This window comes from Neofelis nebulosa, chromosome X (assembly GCF_028018385.1).
Source record: "Neofelis nebulosa isolate mNeoNeb1 chromosome X, mNeoNeb1.pri, whole genome shotgun sequence".
NCBI classification, from domain to species: domain Eukaryota; kingdom Metazoa; phylum Chordata; class Mammalia; order Carnivora; family Felidae; genus Neofelis; species Neofelis nebulosa.
The window spans coordinates 119,229,271-119,246,698 of record NC_080800.1 but is presented as its reverse complement, the minus strand read 5'-3'; positions in this window follow the sequence as shown (position 1 = coordinate 119,246,698).

Genomic DNA, 17,428 nt, shown 5'->3' with positions numbered 1-17,428 from the left:
AGTATGTTGTTCAGTCTCCAAATATTTGGGGAAGTCTTTCTGGTACTGATTTCTAGTTTAATTCCATCGTTGTTTGAGAGCACGCTTTATGTGATGTCTATCTTAAAAAATTTGTTAAGGTGAGTTTTATGGCCCAGAATTTCATCTGTCTTGGTAAATGTTCTGTGTGAGTTGGAGAAGAATGTGTGCTCTTCTGTTGTTGGCTGAAGGAAGTAGTCTATAAATGTCAATTAGATCCAGATGATTGATGGTGTGGATCAGTTCAACTATATCTTTCCCTATTTTCTGCCTACGGGATGTATGGATTACTGATAGAAGGGTATTGAACTCTCCACCTTTAAAAGTGGATTCATCTATTTCTTTTTGAAGTTCTGTCAGTTTTCGCCGTGCATGTATTTTGGTATCTTGACACTTGATGGTTGGTGCATATACATTAAGGATTCTTATGTCTTCTTAGATAATTAACCCTATTGTTAGTGTTGTTTCATTTATTCCTGATGATTTCCTGTGCTCTCAAGTTTCCTTTGTCTGAAATTAATATAGCTGTTCCAACTTCTTTTGGTTACTGCAAATACCATGGCATATTTTACTCTATTCACTTAATCTATCTGTGTTTTTATATTAAAGTGAGTTTCTTGAGGGCAACATACAGTTGGGTTGTGTTTTTGATCCATGTTGACAATCTCTGTCTTTAAATAGCACAGACCGTTGATATTTATAGTGCTTATTTATATACTTTGGCTTATATATATAATATTTGTAATTGTTTTCTATTCATTGATTCATTGCTCTATGCTTTGTTTCTTTTTGTCTCTCATTTTCTGCCTGTCCATTCTTTAATTGAACATTTTGTGTGATTCCATTATTTTTCTTTTCTTAGCATAACGGTTACATTTATTTTTATATTTTTAGTCCTACCCTAGATTACAATATACATTTACAACCAATCTAAGTCCATTTGTACTTCACATGATAGTGCAGGCACCTTATTATAGAGTATTCTCAATTCCTCCCTCTGTCCCCCATAACTTTTTTTTAAGTTTATTTACTTACTAATTTTGAGAGAAAGAAAGAGAGAGCAGGGGAGGGGCAATTCCAAGCAGGCTCTATGCTGTCAGAGCAGAGCCCAAGTGGGGCTTGAACTCGCAAACCATGAGATCATGACCTGAGCAGAAATCAAGAGTCGGATGCTTAACCAACTGAGCCACCCAGGCACGCTTGTCCCCCATAATTTTTATGTCATTCATTTCATTTATCCATGAGCTATGGTCATCCCAAAAGTTGTTTCTATTATTATTTTGAATAAATTATTTTCTGTTAAATTAATTAAAAATAAGAAAAATAAAATATTTTCCCATCATTTATTTCTTCTCTAATACTTTTTCTTTCTTTATGTAAATTCCACTTTCTGACCTGTATCATTTTCTTTCTCTCTGAAGAACTTTTAACACTTCTTACAAGGCAGTCTACTGGTAACAGATTCTCTCCACTTGACTTTTTTGGAGAAAGTCTTTATTTTCCTTTACTCTTAATGGGTATTTTCACTGGATACAGAATTCTAGGTTCATGAGTTTTTGGGGTTGTTTTTTTTTTTTTGCCTTTCAGCACTTAATAGATTTCACTTTACTCTCTTCTTACTTGAATGATGTTTGAAAAGAAATCTGATGCAATTGTTATCCTTGTGCCCCCACCTCTGGTTTTATTCAAGATTTTCTCTTTGTCTTTGGTTTTCTTTAGTTTGGATGTGATATATCTAGTTGTAGATTTTTTTGGAATATCATCCTTGATGTTCTCTGAGTTTCTTGGATCTGTAGTTTGGTGTCTATCATTATTTTTGAAAAAATCTCAGCCATTATTACTTTATTCATTTTTTCTATTCCTTTCTTTCCTTCTTCAGGTATTCCTATTATGTGTATGTTATCCTTTTGTAAGGATATTTGTATGGATATTACATCCCATTTTTTAAAGTTCTTTCTTTCCCTTCGCTTTTCAATTTAGGAAGTTTCCATTGACCTATCTTTAAGCTCACAGATTCTTTGGCTGTGTCTAGTCTACTATGAACCTCTAAAGGCATTTAAAACTTTTGTTAGAGTTTTTGAATTTTAGAATTTTCTTTTGATATTTCTAGAGTTTCAATATTACCCATCTGTTCTTATATATTGTCCATTTTTAAAATTAGAGCCCTTGGCATATTAATCATAGTTATCTTAAAGTCCTGATTTGATAATTTTCAAATCTCTGCTATATCCAAGTTTGGTTCTGATGCTTGCTTTTGCTTATCAGAATGTGTTTTTTGCCTTTCAGCATGTATTGTGATTTTTTTTTTTTTTATTGAAAGCCATACATAATATATCAGGTAAAGGGAACTATGATAAATAGGCCTTAGTATAAGGTTTTATTTTATCTAGGTAGGAGATAGACTGTGTGTATTATTTGTTGTATTTGTGACACAGGAGTCTAAAATTTCCTCTAGTGTCCTTGCTTTTGTCTTACCTATTGTCTTTGGTTTTTCCTAGAGACTCCTTAAATTGGGTCTGAGATTTGTAGTTCTTTTATCTGTAATCATTTGTTATTATACAATTCATTTTATTTTTATTTTATTTTTTAAAATTTCTGTTGATTTGAGAGACATAGTGTGTGAGCAGGGGAAAGGCAGAGAGAGAGAGAGAAAGAGAGAGAGAGAGAGGGAGAATCCCAAGCAGGCTCCGTGCTGTCAGCACAGAGCCCAATGCGGGGCTCAGTATCACGAACCATGAGATGACCTGAGTTGAAATCAAGAGTTGGACACTCAATCAGCTGAGCCACCCAGGTGCCCCTCATTTTATTTTTAATAACATTTTCTCTGTTAAAAAATATATATGTATGTGGTATAAATTTTGAAAAGCTAAAAAAAAATAACTGTACACAATCTTACTACTCAAAGATAACTCTTGTTAATAGTTTGGGGTGCCTGGGTGGCTCAGTTGGTTGAGTGTCTGACTTTGGCTCAGGTCATGATCTCACAGTCCATGAGTTCGAGCCCCGTGTTGGGCTCTGTGCTGACACCTCAGAGCCTGGAGCCTCTTCAGAGTCTGTGTCTCCCTCTCTCTCTCTCTGTCCCTCCCCTGCTCATGCTCGGTCTCTCTCTGTCTCAAAAATAAATAAAAACATTTTTAAAAATTTTTAAAAAATAGTTTGGTGTTTTAGACTTTATAGTTGATAATAATAAAATAACTGAAGATAATCTAAATACACATTATTATATGATAGAGTACATTATATTACATCTTATAGTTGCAACATTATCAGCCACTGAAAATGTGTATGAAGACTTTCATAACAAAAAAAAGAGCATAGAAAAAGACTATAAAATTGTATATAAAATATAAGGATAACTATGTTAAAAATAGCTGTTAACAATGTATAGAAACAGCCAGTAAATGAGTGTGTGTGTGTATATGTATATGTATATATATGTAAATATATATATATATATATATATATATATATATATATATATATAATAAACATTACACAAATAATAATGAGTATATTTGGAAGTGATTTTAAGAACAATTCATTTTTCTAAATTTTTCTCTTCCAAATATTACAGTGTGCACACAATTTTTCTCTTCCAAATATACATGTGCACACACACACAAACACATACACACAAAGAGCACGTTCTATATTTTAGCTACGGTAGTTTCTGAAAATGCTAGATAGACTGATACTCACTACAGTAACATAGAAGCAGCCCAAATTTTATTAATCAGACTTATTTATTTACAGTATAATAAACAACTCATCATCCACTATTTCATAAAACGGAAGGGAACCATACTATTGGATGGATCTGAGTATCAATCTGCCTTATTTGAAAAAGATAAAATTACTGTTAATTCGTAGTGAGCAAATAGATCTTTAATTATTACCTGATAACTGCAGTATTTTTGCCCAAATGATTCTAAGTATAACTGACTCGAGGACTGGAGATAGAAGAAATAATCAATAGTCCTGTGGTTGATATTGCAAGAGCCCTATCTTGTAGACTTTTTGCACCGGTGTTGATGGTAAAATGTTCCAGTGGGAAAGTTAATGAGCATAGCCATCATGGCACAATGCATTGGTAGTCAACCATTGATGTGCATAAGCATCACCTGGAGAACTGGTCAAAAAGTAAGATTTTCCTCACCAGGGAAATCAAATCAAAAGCACAGTGAGATAGCACCACATACCTGTCGGAATGGCTACTATCAAAAACAAAACAAAACAAAAGATATAGCCAGTGTTGGCAAGAATGTGGAGAGAATAGAATTCTACTGCACCATTGGTGGGCATGTAAACTGGTGCACCACTGTGGATCACAGTACGGAGGTTTCTCAAAAGATTCCAAATAGAACTACTATGTGATCCAGCAATTGCACTACTAGGTATTTACCCAAAGGATACAAAAACACTAAGTCAAAGGGATATATGCACCCCTATGTACATTGCGGCATTTTTGGCAATAGCCAAGATATGGAAGCAGCCTAAGTGCCCATCAATAGATGAATGGATACAGAAGATGTTATATATATATATATATATATATATATATATATATATATATATAATATATATCACATATATATGATGTATAAAATCCTCTAAATAACACCACCTTGCTTAATCTTCACAACAACCATGATGAGGTAACTGTTCCATTAAACTTACAATATTAATAAGTTGTTTGTGGGCCCATGGTTAGCAAGTTGGAGAATCAATCAAGGATTTGTAAAAATGTCTCCCTAACACCAAAAACCCATGCTTTTCCTATTGAGTATTGAGTATTACACACACACACACACACACACACACACACACACACACGCGCGCACACACACACGTTACTCAGCCATTAAAAAAAACATGTGATCTTGCCATTTGCAACAACATGCGTGGATGGGCCTAGAGAGTATTGTGTTAAGTGAACTAAGTCAGACAGTGAAAGACAAATACCATATGATTTCACTTTTCTGTGAATTAAAGAAAAACAGAAAAGGCAGAAACAGACCCATAATGCAGAGAAGAAATGAGTGGTTGCCAGAGGAGAAGGGAGCGGGAGCATGGGCTTCCAGTTATGGAATGACTAAGTCACAGGAACGAAAGGTACAGCATAGGGAATGTAGTCAACTGTATTGGAATAGTGCTGTATGGTGACACAGGGTAGCTATACTTGTGGCGAGCATAGCATAGCATACAGAATTGTCAAATTACTATGTTGTACACCTGAAGCTAATGTAACGCCGATTTTACTTCAATAAAAATAATATCTAAAAACTAAAAATAAAGTAGCAACTAAATTTAAAAAAAAAGATTTTTCTGGAGCCATTCCCAGAGGCTCTGAACCAGTAAGCATTTCATAAATACTTCAAATTCGCATTTTAACCAGAACCCTAGGTGATTCTAATGAAGTTGGTATAGACTATATTTTGAGAAACACTCAATAGGAAAAGCATGGGTTTTTGGTGTTAGGGAGACATTTTTACAAATCCTTGGTTGATTCTCCAACTTGCTAACCATGGGCCCACAAACAACTTATTAATATTGTAAGTTTAATGGAATAGTTACCTCATCATGGCTGTAGTGAAGATTAAGCAAGGTGGTGTTATTTAGAGGATTTTCTACATGATATATGCTCAATAAATGGTATTGCTTAAGAGTGACAATAGTAGTTATTATACCCAACATATATTGAAAGCTTATTATGTGCTGAGCATTTTCTCTAAGCGCTTTTATGTGTATTAACTCATTTTAGTTTTACAACTCTTTGAGGGAAGTACTGTTATTATCCTTACACATGGGGAAACTGAGGCATGGGTATTTTATTTTATTTTTTAAGTTTATTTTGAGAAAGAGAGAGAGAATGAGTGAGCATGAGTTGGGTAGGGGCAGAGAGAGAGGGAGAGAGAATTCCAAGCAGGCTCCGTGCTATCAGCTGTCAGCGCAGAGTCTGACACGGGGCTCGACCTCAAGAACCAGATCATAACTTGAGCCAAAATCAAGAGTGGGAGGCTTAACCAACTGAGCCACCAAGGTGGCCCGAGGCATGGATATTTTAGTAAGTGTTTTAAAAGAAAAAGCAGACTTTAGACTAAGGTAGTCTGGCTCCATTGATGTGGGTGGTTTGTTTTTTTTTTTTTGACTAATATGCTGCATTTAGATAATAAGCTTATATCCATTTTATATTTGACCCGAATTCCCTCAGAAAAAAAACCAAAAAAACAAAAAACAGCCACAAAAACATGAGAACTTGCACTGTACTTTTCCTCGGGCCTATCTCACAGATTCAGAAAAGTGCTCCTTAATAAATTTGAAGTATCTCATAGACTCCTTGATGAAAATGAAAACTTTTTGAAATGTGTATCAGTCAGCTCAGGCCACCATGACAAAATTCCATAGACTGGGTGGCATAAACAGCAGAGGAACACATTTTCTCACAGTTCTAGAGGTTGGAAGTCTAAGATCAGGGTGCCAGCCTGGTTCCATTTTGGTATGAGCTCTTTCTGGCTTGGAGATGGCCAACTTCTTCTGTGGTCACGTGGCAGAGAGAGAGCAAGCTCTCAGGTATCTCTATTTCAGTGTCTCTGCTTTTGTAAGGGCACTGATCCCACACTACCGGGGCCCCACCCTTATGACCTCATCTAACCCTAATTCCCTCTCAAAAAGCACATCTCCAAATACCATCACATTGGATATCAGGGCTTTAGCCTATGAAATTTGTAGAGACATAAACATTAAATCCACAACAAAATGGTGCTTCTTCCACAATCCTATTTTACAAAAAAGCATATATCTTTACTTATTCATATTCTTTTTTTTTTTTCAACGTTTTTTTTTTTTAATTTATTTTTGGGACAGAGAGAGACAGAGCATGAACGGGGGAGGGGCAGAGAGAGAGGGAGACACAGAATCGGAAACGGGCTCCAGGCTCCGAGCCCTCCGCCCCGAGCCCGACGCGGGGCTCGAACTCACGGACCGCGAGATCGTGACCTGGCTGAAGTCGGACGCTTCACCGACTGCGCCGCCCAGGCGCCCCACTTATTCATATTCTTATGAGCATTCCATGTACATAATACATCGCATAATAAATGCTAGATTTACTGTTAGAAACTAGTATGTTGAAAATATAGATGTTTATATCCATCATTAAATATTAAATATACACAGCAAAACAGAACTAATTGCAAATGTAAACTTAAACAGTTGTCTTCAATGTGTCTGAATTCTTCTGTCTCCTCAATTAGTTTTCCATGCAGTATCCAATTGCAATATGGCATTCAGGGATGAGTATGCGATGCAAAAGCTTGACTTTGCTTGTAATTACTTGGGGACCCACCCATTGTCATCCAAATGCCTACGATTTGTTTTTCAAAATATTTGGCAGAGTTCGTTCCTGCCCAGGTCCTCTCATTGTAATGGTTCCAAAGATACGAATTCCTCTCTCCTCTGGATATTGCTCTGTGCTAAAAGAATGTTTTAGCACCACAAAATATTTTTGTGCGTCGTCTCCATGCTCTGCAAAAATATTGGCGTATACCATTGAAGTACCTGCTCTTAAAGATAGTTTGAATTGCGTCTCACATGTATATATTATGTCAGAAGTGCATCAAGTCACTTGACAAATATATATATTGAAACAGTTGATAAAATTTATAACCAAAGATCATACCTTAATTTTTTACACAAAATTAACTTATATTTGTAAAGATTTTAGAGTAGTGTTCAAATTCTTTATTTGTCATTTGAATTTCCTAGATGTGTGTGTGTGTGTGTGTGTGTGCGCGCGCATACATGTATATTAACCCTCAAAGTGAAATATGCTTCATATCAGTTGCTCCAAAGGGAACAATATAGGCTGATGAGTTTCCCAAGCCTGGGCTTATTTTGAGGCTGTGGAATTATCTACACCTGCACATTTCTCAGTCACCTTATATTCTGCTCAAGGCTTTAGTGAAGATGGCTATAAGCAAATCCTAAAATTCAGATGTGTGGAGTGGGGGAGGGCAGACTGTAAGCCACTGGTATGATACTGTGGTTAAAAGCAACTCGCATAACCCTGGTCTAATCGTGTGTTGCTAGATGTTTAACAACTGGCTTTCCGGGAGTGGGGAGGAAGCATTGATAGCATTTTCTGATTTCTGTGGTGTCGATACTCCTACGTTGGCCAATTTAAAGCTACCAAACTGATGTCACTGAATGCATAGGCAAGAACGGATGCACTGTAGCACACTGTTAATTACCATTTACAGCATAATGATGCAAGAGATGTAAATAATATCAAGAGCATAGAGAACAGTAAAGTATTTAAGATATACGTTTTGAGTGTTTATTACTCTTGCTTATAATGTAATGTATTAAATCATAAGTTTGTTATAATTTTTAATACTGACTGCTGGAACCAGCCTGCAAAATCTCTGAAACGTTAGTAGTTAAGCTCTCATGAGTTAGATAGGATGGTTTAAACACAGCACTGCATTGGATTCCTCTAGAAGTTGCAAATACTTTGATATACTTCACCCAGATACTTATTCAAAGAACTACTGAGGACTAGAGTAAGGATGATTTCTTCTCTCTTGTGGATGAGCGTCCTCGCTGTTACTCATAATAGTAATATTACTGTCAGCCGTAATTAAGTTACTGAGGGCTTAGTATATGCTAGATGCAGCTCTAAGAACTATTATTGATTTAGTATTCCATTAAGAACAGTGAGGATTCTGAGGTTCACAGTAGTCAGTGATCTTGCCCTTGCGTGAAAGCGCTGGGCTCCAAGGGCAACATTTGCCCAGTACCAAAACCCACCCTCTTCAACAGTCTCCTCTACTGCGTGTATAATAGCATGTAGAACCGTATGAAACTGCTAGCCGGGCTTGACTTCTAAAAGGCAAGGTCATTGCATTTAACTTAACATGGATATGGGTACGGATACAGACACAGATACAGATATGAAGTAAAGTGTTTTCTTTCCCCTGCCTGCTCAAGTTCACATGCTTGTTTAGCATTGTTAAGAGTCAGCAGAATGGAATGGGTGAACGGAATGGAATAGAAGTCTTGCGCGTTGTCGGCAAGAACACCGTGCATAGTGTCAAAAGATCGCGTGGGGCACTTGGGGGGCTCAGTCAATTGAGCGGCCCACTTCGGCTCGGGCCACGATCTCAGTTTGTGAGTTTGAGCCCCACATTGGGCTCACTGCTGTCAGCAGCAAGGAGCCTGCTTCAGGTCCTCTGTCCCCAGCTCTATCTGCCCCTCCCCCGCTTGTGAGCGCAGGCGTGTGCGTGTGTAGAGTTTTGCAGAGAACTTGAATATGTTATTGGGAACAGTGATAGAAAGCTAGTTCAGTCTGGAATTATTCTCAACTCTACTACATGAGTCAGACAAGGAAGGGCATATTTCCTCTACTTCTGGGCTTGAAAACAGATTCCCATGTGGTAGAGAACTCTCCCCTTTGGAAATCTTAAATTTCATGAATAATATCTACTTAAGATGAATTCCTTTACTTTAGGCACCCTAAGCATTCAAAACAGGGGAGTGTACTTAATCCCACTGGTTATATTAATTGATATTTTTCTTTTCAGCAGAATTTGTTAAGATACTCCATTCAGGATCTGGACACACACTCAGGATTTGTTACTGGGTTATGTAGGATATATAACTGATCAGGAAATGGCCTGCCGTGGTTCTAATTCATAATTCTATGGTGCTCTTAACCTCCTCAGGAAGAAACAAGGATGATAAAATGACAATGTGGTAGAGAAACCAATGGTCTATGTGTTGAAAACCGAGGCTTATGTCATGAATGATACTTCCTGGTTGGGTGGCTTCATTGTGTTACGAACTCTCTAAATCTCAGGTGTTTTGGGAGCACCGAGGTGGCTCAGTTGGTCAAGCAGCCAACTCTTCATTTTGGCTCAGGTCATGATCCTAGGGTCAAGGATCAGCATGGGGCTCCATGCTGAGCGTGGAGCCTGCTTAAGAGTCTCTTTCTTTCTCTCTCTCTCCCTCTCTCTCTCTGTCTCCCTCTGCTCCTCCCCCATTCTCTCTTTCAAATGAAAATAAAAGTAAAAAATAAAAATAAATAAACCTCAGGTGTTTTCATCTGTAAAAAGGTTATAATACATTCATCATTGGGTTGTTGCAAGGATTAATTGGGTTAACCTGGATATAAAAGTGCCTAGTACACAAATAGTTGCCATACAAATACTATCTTCCTCTAATATCGTAAGATACTTTGTCATACTTGGTTTTTAATAATGTTCATAATTTGTCAGACTTAAAGCAAGTCTAGAACCATGTGGATTTTAAACCTCTTTGGGTTGTCGGGCTAGTATCCAAAATCTGTAAAGAGCTCACCAAACTCCACACCCGAAAAACAAATAATCCAGTGAAGAAATGGGCAGAAGACATGAATAGACACTTTTCCAAAGAAGACATGCAGATGGCCAACAGGCACATGAAAAGATGCTCAACGTCACTCCTCATCAGGGAAATACACATCAAAACCACACTCAGATATCACCTCATGCCAGTCAGAGCGGCTAAAATGAACAAGTCGGGAGACTCTAGATGCTGGCGAGGATGTGGAGAAACGGGAACCCTCTTGCACTGTTGGTGGGAATGCAGACTGGTGCAGCCACTCTGGAGAACAGTGTGGAGGTTCCTCAGAAAATTAAAAATAGACCTACCCTGTGACCCAGCAATACCACTGCTAGGAATTTACCCGAGGGATCCAGGAGTGCTGATGCAGAGGGGCACTTGGACCCCAGTGTTTATAGCAGCACTTTGAACAATAGCCAAATTATGGAAAGAGCCTAAATGTCCATCAGCTGATGAATGGATAAAGAAATTGTGGTTTATATACACAATGGAATACTACGTGGCAATGAGAAAGAACGAAATCCGGCCTTTTGTGGCAACGTGGATGGAACTGGAGAGTGTGATGCTAAGTGAAATAAGCCATACAGAGAAAGACAGAGACCATAGGTTTTCACTCCTATGTGGGTCCTGAGAAACTTAACAGAAGACCATGGGGGAAGGGAAGGGGGAAAAAAAGTTAGAGAGGAAGGGAGCCAAACCATGAGAGACTCTTAAAAACTGAGAATAAACTGAGGGTTGATTGGGGGTGGGAGGGAGGGGAAAGTGGGTGATGGGCATTGAGGAGGGCACCTGTGGGGATGAGCACTGGGTGTTGGATGGAAACCAATTGGACAATAAATTTCATATTTAAAAAAAATAAACCTCTTTGGGTTGTCTCTTTAGTCTGCTTTATTCAATAACAAGTTGTCACCTTGTACTTTCCCTGTTCAGATAAGTCGGCTCTATGCCAATACAAACAGTAAAATTTCTTAACTCTTCAGTCAGCTTTGCTGTTAGTCCTATAGGGCTGTTGTGCCTGCCAAATCTGAAATGTAAAGTTAATTCCTAATACTAATGTCTTGTCAACCATAACTCTCTAAACCTTTCAATGTATGTCAATTATGCTCCCAATTTCTGGGTTGAATGCTCCTGAAATATTCATGCAGTATAGTATAAAATAGACTTGGTTATAGTGCAAATTAACTATGTTTCCCTAAATAGTATTCTAGATGCATTTATTCAACAAATAGTTTTGGAGTGCCTATTATGTGCTAGGCCCTGTTCCAGGCACTGAGAATACAGCAGAGAGCAAGAAAGATCAAGTCTCTGTTGTCACTGAGCTGACATTCTAGTGGCAGTAGTCAGACAACAAACAAAAAAGAAGTAGATTTATCCTGTACGTTAGACGGCGGGTACTATGGAGAGTTGTAAACAGGTGGTCTATAAGGAAATGCTGCCATGAGGAGTAGAGAGTCAAGACTTTTGAGAGAATGGTCATTTAAGACCTCATTAAGAATGTGTGATTTTGGCAAAGATTAGAAGGAGATAATGTAAAGCGAACTATATTAATCAATAAATTACTCCAGCCGGTTCTGGGCTAAATTAATTAGATCGCTTCTCTTATTTAGTGGTCACAACCAGCAACAAAGTAAATATTTTTGTAAACATTTTACGGCTGAGGAAACCGGTCAGAGGAATTATATAACTTGTTAAAGTCCTCACTGTTAATCACTATTTTCTCAAACTTCAAGAGACCTACTTTAGGTTTGTAAATTGCTCTCCTTGAAGCGTCTTTTTCTAGGCTCGAAGTAAAAGGAAGAGTGCCCGCCCTCCAACATTTTTCTCCTTCTGGGCACAGGAGCAATTTCTTTTGACTAGCAGAAATCGTTCACAAGTCCTTCCCTTATCTCTCTTCACTTGCACTTTTAATATCTTTCTTTGGGCTTTAGAAATTTCTAGCAGGTAGCGTCTTGATCCACCGAGATCCCCTCGTCAGCACCAATGCTGGAGATCCCTTCTGCTGACGGCTCACAACTGGGCCTCTTAAAGGGCATTGTCTTCTCATCCGAGATTACAACTACCTTTCAACCAGGTGGTGTATGGACAATGATTGGGTGATGTGAGGGTTCAAAGGCCTGACCCCTTCCTGCATTTGGTACAACTTTGAAAATCTAGGCATCCAAGCTCTAGAGATTTCTGGAATATTCTCGAAGGCCCCATTTGCAAAGAAGTGGAGATAAGATTCTCTCTTTGTTCGGTCCTGCTTCTTTACTGTCCTACATCTCCCTAGAATACTCCCAGTGAACCCTGTGCACATAACCACCCATCTCACAGTCTGTTTCCAGGAAATCTGACCTAAAATTAATCTCTAACTGGTTCTAAAGGTTTTACATTGTGAAAGTCTGCTTTTTATTCTGGCAACCTGGCTTTGAAATTCCATGTCTATTGTACTGTGGTGACTCAGTTCAAACTTCCAATTTAAAATACTGTTATAGGTGAAGTGTGATCTGAACAAATTTAACATGGATCAGAGTAGTTCAGTACAGTTTGAGTGAAGTGTATCAATGGGCTCCGATGAAGAAGTGGGTACTGACCAGATCATGACGTTCCTTATGGATTGCTTTTCTGTAGGCAACGAGGAACCTTTGGACAGGTTTTAAGCAGGAGAATAACAAAATCAGATGTACACAAGATGTCTCTGGTGGCAATGTAGAGAAGGGATCGGAGGGATCTGGGTAACACTAGAGGCAGCGGGACCAATTAGAAGACTAATTCAGACAACACTTGGTAAAGAGATTGAAGGGGAGCAGAATTTGCCACCCCAAACTATGCCTCTTGGCATAGGATTAATTATCTTGAGTTGGCTATTTTTAAAGACACAGCAGAAATGGGAGAAGCCCTGGAAACCTAGTAGAAGTTACATTTTTGTAAGAGACATGTACATTTATAAGGAAAACCTCCGCTTGTCTCCCTCCTTGTATCAGGAAGGGGAGGATGACTCTGATCTCTAGAAAACCAGGACCTAAATCTGCCTAACAACCTGATCCTTGTGTACTGTGCCTTTTACAGTCACCTCCCATAACCTGCTCCACAGCCCCAGTATCCTTCATTTTGTCTTTAGTCAGAGACGGTAGTTAAGGTGGTGGCTTGGGCCATTTCGGGGAGGTAGTCAGTTTTCCTGGGTCTCTCCCATTATACGGGAGTATACATGTTATTAAACTCCTGTTTGTTTTTCTCCGTTAATCTCTTTAATTGCAGGAGGTCTCAGCTAAGGACCTAGAAGGATAGTGAGAAAATTATTTTTTTCCTCCTCTACAACATGAAACAGTGCTTTTGCATTATTTATTTATTTATTTATTTATTTATTTATTTATTTATATAAATTGTAGCCATATATCACTGTATTAATGTTTATGTGAATTCTAAAACAAATGAAACATAGGAATTAAAAGGCGGCAGGTCAAAAATAAATATAAATAGAGTTTCTGTTATTTTCTCCCAACAACTCAATGAATGGGATTTAACTTATCTTGGAATTCACCTTTAGTGAGAAGTCTTGTATGAGGAGTGAATGGCATGCTCTTTCCTCTTTCTGCTATTGGTGCAAAGAGATTTTGATGATCGTTTCCTACCATTATTCTCCCCTTTAACCTATAACATAATAGCTTCCATCAATTCTTAAAGTGGATGTTATTCTCTACAGTTACATTATATGTTGCCACCGTATTGAAAGGGCATGCGATGACGTATATTTCATATTGATAAGGTACATAAATATACTACTGTTGGTGACAGTCTTCAGTCCCTTTCAAGTGATCGCGGGTACCTACAGGTTGTGATGAATGAAACCCAAGGACCTCTTCTCTTATTATCTTGGTATTCCCTCTGCATCAAATTCCTTAGTTTTAATGTGTAAACTTTCTCAAGATCATAAACTGAAAAATGGCCTTTGAACAGTATTTGAAAGTTTATAATGAATCCAGCAGTACCTAATTATCTTGCTAGTTTCACAGTTAACAGGAGGAGTAGGAATGATTAATTCCCCATTTTGGACCAGCAGCAAATCTCGTTGGAGCCGGATCCACACCCCCAAGTGCCCAAAAGCCTAATCCAGTGTTTGTTAAAAATCCGTGTTAATTAGTCTGAATTTCAGGTGAAAAAAATGCTATTTTCTCCTCTGCATGGAGCCATAGATAATTTGTTAATTAATATTTGATTATTTTTCAAGTACCTCCAGGGTAGTAATAGGCAAGAATACTGTGTGGAGTATCAGTCCCTTCGAATCACACAACACTATAAACCGTCATTTTTTCGCTGATGTTTTTGCACTTTGTTAGGAAAAATAACAACGAGAATTGTTGGAAGCGTTCACTAGAAACGATGTGGTATTTGCCTAGGCTGAGGATGCAGAGTCATTCGCTTCTTTGTTTCTTTTGCAGAAGAGAGATGCTAGCAATGAATTCATCCTAGCTTATAACAAAATTATTCGTCATAATATTTTTTACGCAGGAAGAAACGTGCCCTTGCTGAAAATGCCAGCCTATGCACGAACTATCCGATGCAGTGAATAGTGTCTGGGGAAAATGTCTCCGAACTGCTAAACTCTGTGATTCTTAGGATAGAAAAGTGGCAAACAGGGTAGGATGTAGAAGGGCCTGTCTTCTGTTCTTTCGCAAAGAAGGGCATAGGGGAGATGAAGGAATTCAGGAATGAAAGCTTCTATTGTGTTCCTCCTTTGTTTCTGAAGCGGGTAGGAGGGGACTTCTCTGAATCCCACCAGCTCTTAACTCCCATCAGAGGGCTTTTCCTAAGAGATGACTTCTGTCACCTCCTACTTCAGAAATGCTGTTTTACCCCCAGTAGGCTATCAGATAAAAGACAGCTTCATCCATGACTTCATGACCCTCCCTCGCACTTTTATCATTCTGTTGTTTTCAAGCACCGTGGTACCTTCTCTTACTCTCCTGTCACCTCACCGCCTTCCACCCAAGCTGAGACGCACTCTCTCCGTCTTCCTTTCCCGCTCTCCTCCCTCTCTCCCTCTTTCCCTCTTTGTCTCCATCTCTGCAAGATGTCTTGATTCCTTTATTGCTGTTTATGTCAATTCAATCTTAGCCTAGAATCAGCTTCCCAATCTAAATCCTATTTTGTTAACAAGTGTTAACATTTGATTAATATTTTTTAAATAGAATAAAAATATTGTGGACGGAGCTGATCTCCTCGTTGCATTTCTCCACAGTGCAATTTCCCTTTCTCCTAACCTGATGCCATCACTGACAGGAATTTGTTAAATCCTTCTAGTACTTAATTTTATTCACATGACAGTAGTTGCCTCTATTTAAGATGTCAAGTTTTAGCATTGGCTACCTGTTGTTAATTTACTCTTCTTTACAATTCTGCATTCTTTCTCACGAACATTTACGAGGTTTATGTTTTAAAAAATCTGATAGATGTGTGCTTTGTTTTGTTTTTCTTCAGTCTGCTAGTGAGGTTGAGCATTTCATCTTTCGTTTACTCTTAGACATTCCAATTCCCTCTTCTGCAAGAGAACCATTTTCTGTTGTGTCTCATGTATTTGATTTTCTTTAAATGAATGTCACAAATAGCTTCTCCAAGTCTACAACTTATCTTTTAACTCTCTTTGTGCTGTTTTTTTGTACAGAACTTTAAAATTTTGACATAATCAACTCCATCAATTTTTTTCTTTTCTCTTTTTTTAATGGGTATTTATTTTGAGAGAGAGTGAGAGAGTGAGTGAGTGAGCAAGCAGGGGAGGGGCAGAGAGAGAGGGAGGGAAAGAGAGAATCCCAAGCTACGAGATCATGACCTGAGTCAAAATCAAGAGTCAGATGCTTACCTGACTGAACCACCTAGGTGCCCCCAATTTTTTTATGTGTACTTCCTGTGTCATGCTTAAGAGATCCTTTCCTATCACAAGGTCACGAAGGTATCATTTAGGTTTTCTTATTACACTTATGTAGTTTATATTAAACACTTACACACTGAAGCATTTTTAATTTACTTTGGGTATGGTAAGGTACAGTGTCTTATTTTTAACATATGGCAAGTCAATTTCCCCCACTTAATTGTAATGCCAACCATATCACATACCAACGTGCACAGATCTTTTCCTGGGTCATCTACTCTGTTCCACTGATCAGCATCAATACTCCTAAGATAACTTTGTCCTAAATCTTGATGTATGGAAGAAAGGTCTTTCTTCCAGTATCATTTTACAAAGATAATTTTAAGGTATCTTGGACTTTTAGGGGCATCTGAATGGCTCAGTTGGTTAAGCGTCCAACTTTGGCTTAGGTGATGATCTCACGGTTCCTTAGTTTGAGCCCCACGTCAGGCTCCGTGCTGACAGCGCGGAGTCTGCTTGGGATTGTCTGTTTCCCTCTCTCTCTGCCCGTCTCTTCTTGCATGCTCTCTCTTTCTCTTGCTCTCTCTCTCTCAAAAATAAATAAACATTCAAAAAAAAGTTTCGGGGTGCCTGGGTGGCCCAGTCGGTTGAGCGACCGACTTCGGCTCAGGTCATGATCTCGCGGTTTGTGAGTTCGAGCCCCATGGGCTCTGTGCTGACAGCTCAGGGCCTGCAGCCTGCTTCAGATTCTGTGTCTCCCTCTCTCTCTGCCCCTCCCCTGCTCATGCTCTGTCTGTGTCTCAGAAATAAATAAACATTAAAAAAAAATTAAAAATCAAGCAAGCAAGCAAGCAAGCAAGCAAGCTTCTTGGACTTTTAGTCCTCAATATGAATCTTAGAATCTATCTGGCATGAAATATTTCCTTGTAAGATTTTGACTGGAACAGCATTGAATTTACAGATTGATTTGGAAGAGAATTTTCATTTTATGATATTGAGCTCTCCCATTCTGGGATATGGTTTATTTTCCATTTGCTCAGGACTTTTATGTTCTTTGAAAATGAAATAAATATATACTTTTCTCTGTCAAGGTATATATTACATGTTTTTAGTCTCACTTTAAACTGTTCCAACACTGGATGTTTCTTTTCTGTTACATGTTTGAACTGATTATTGCTGTGTATAGAA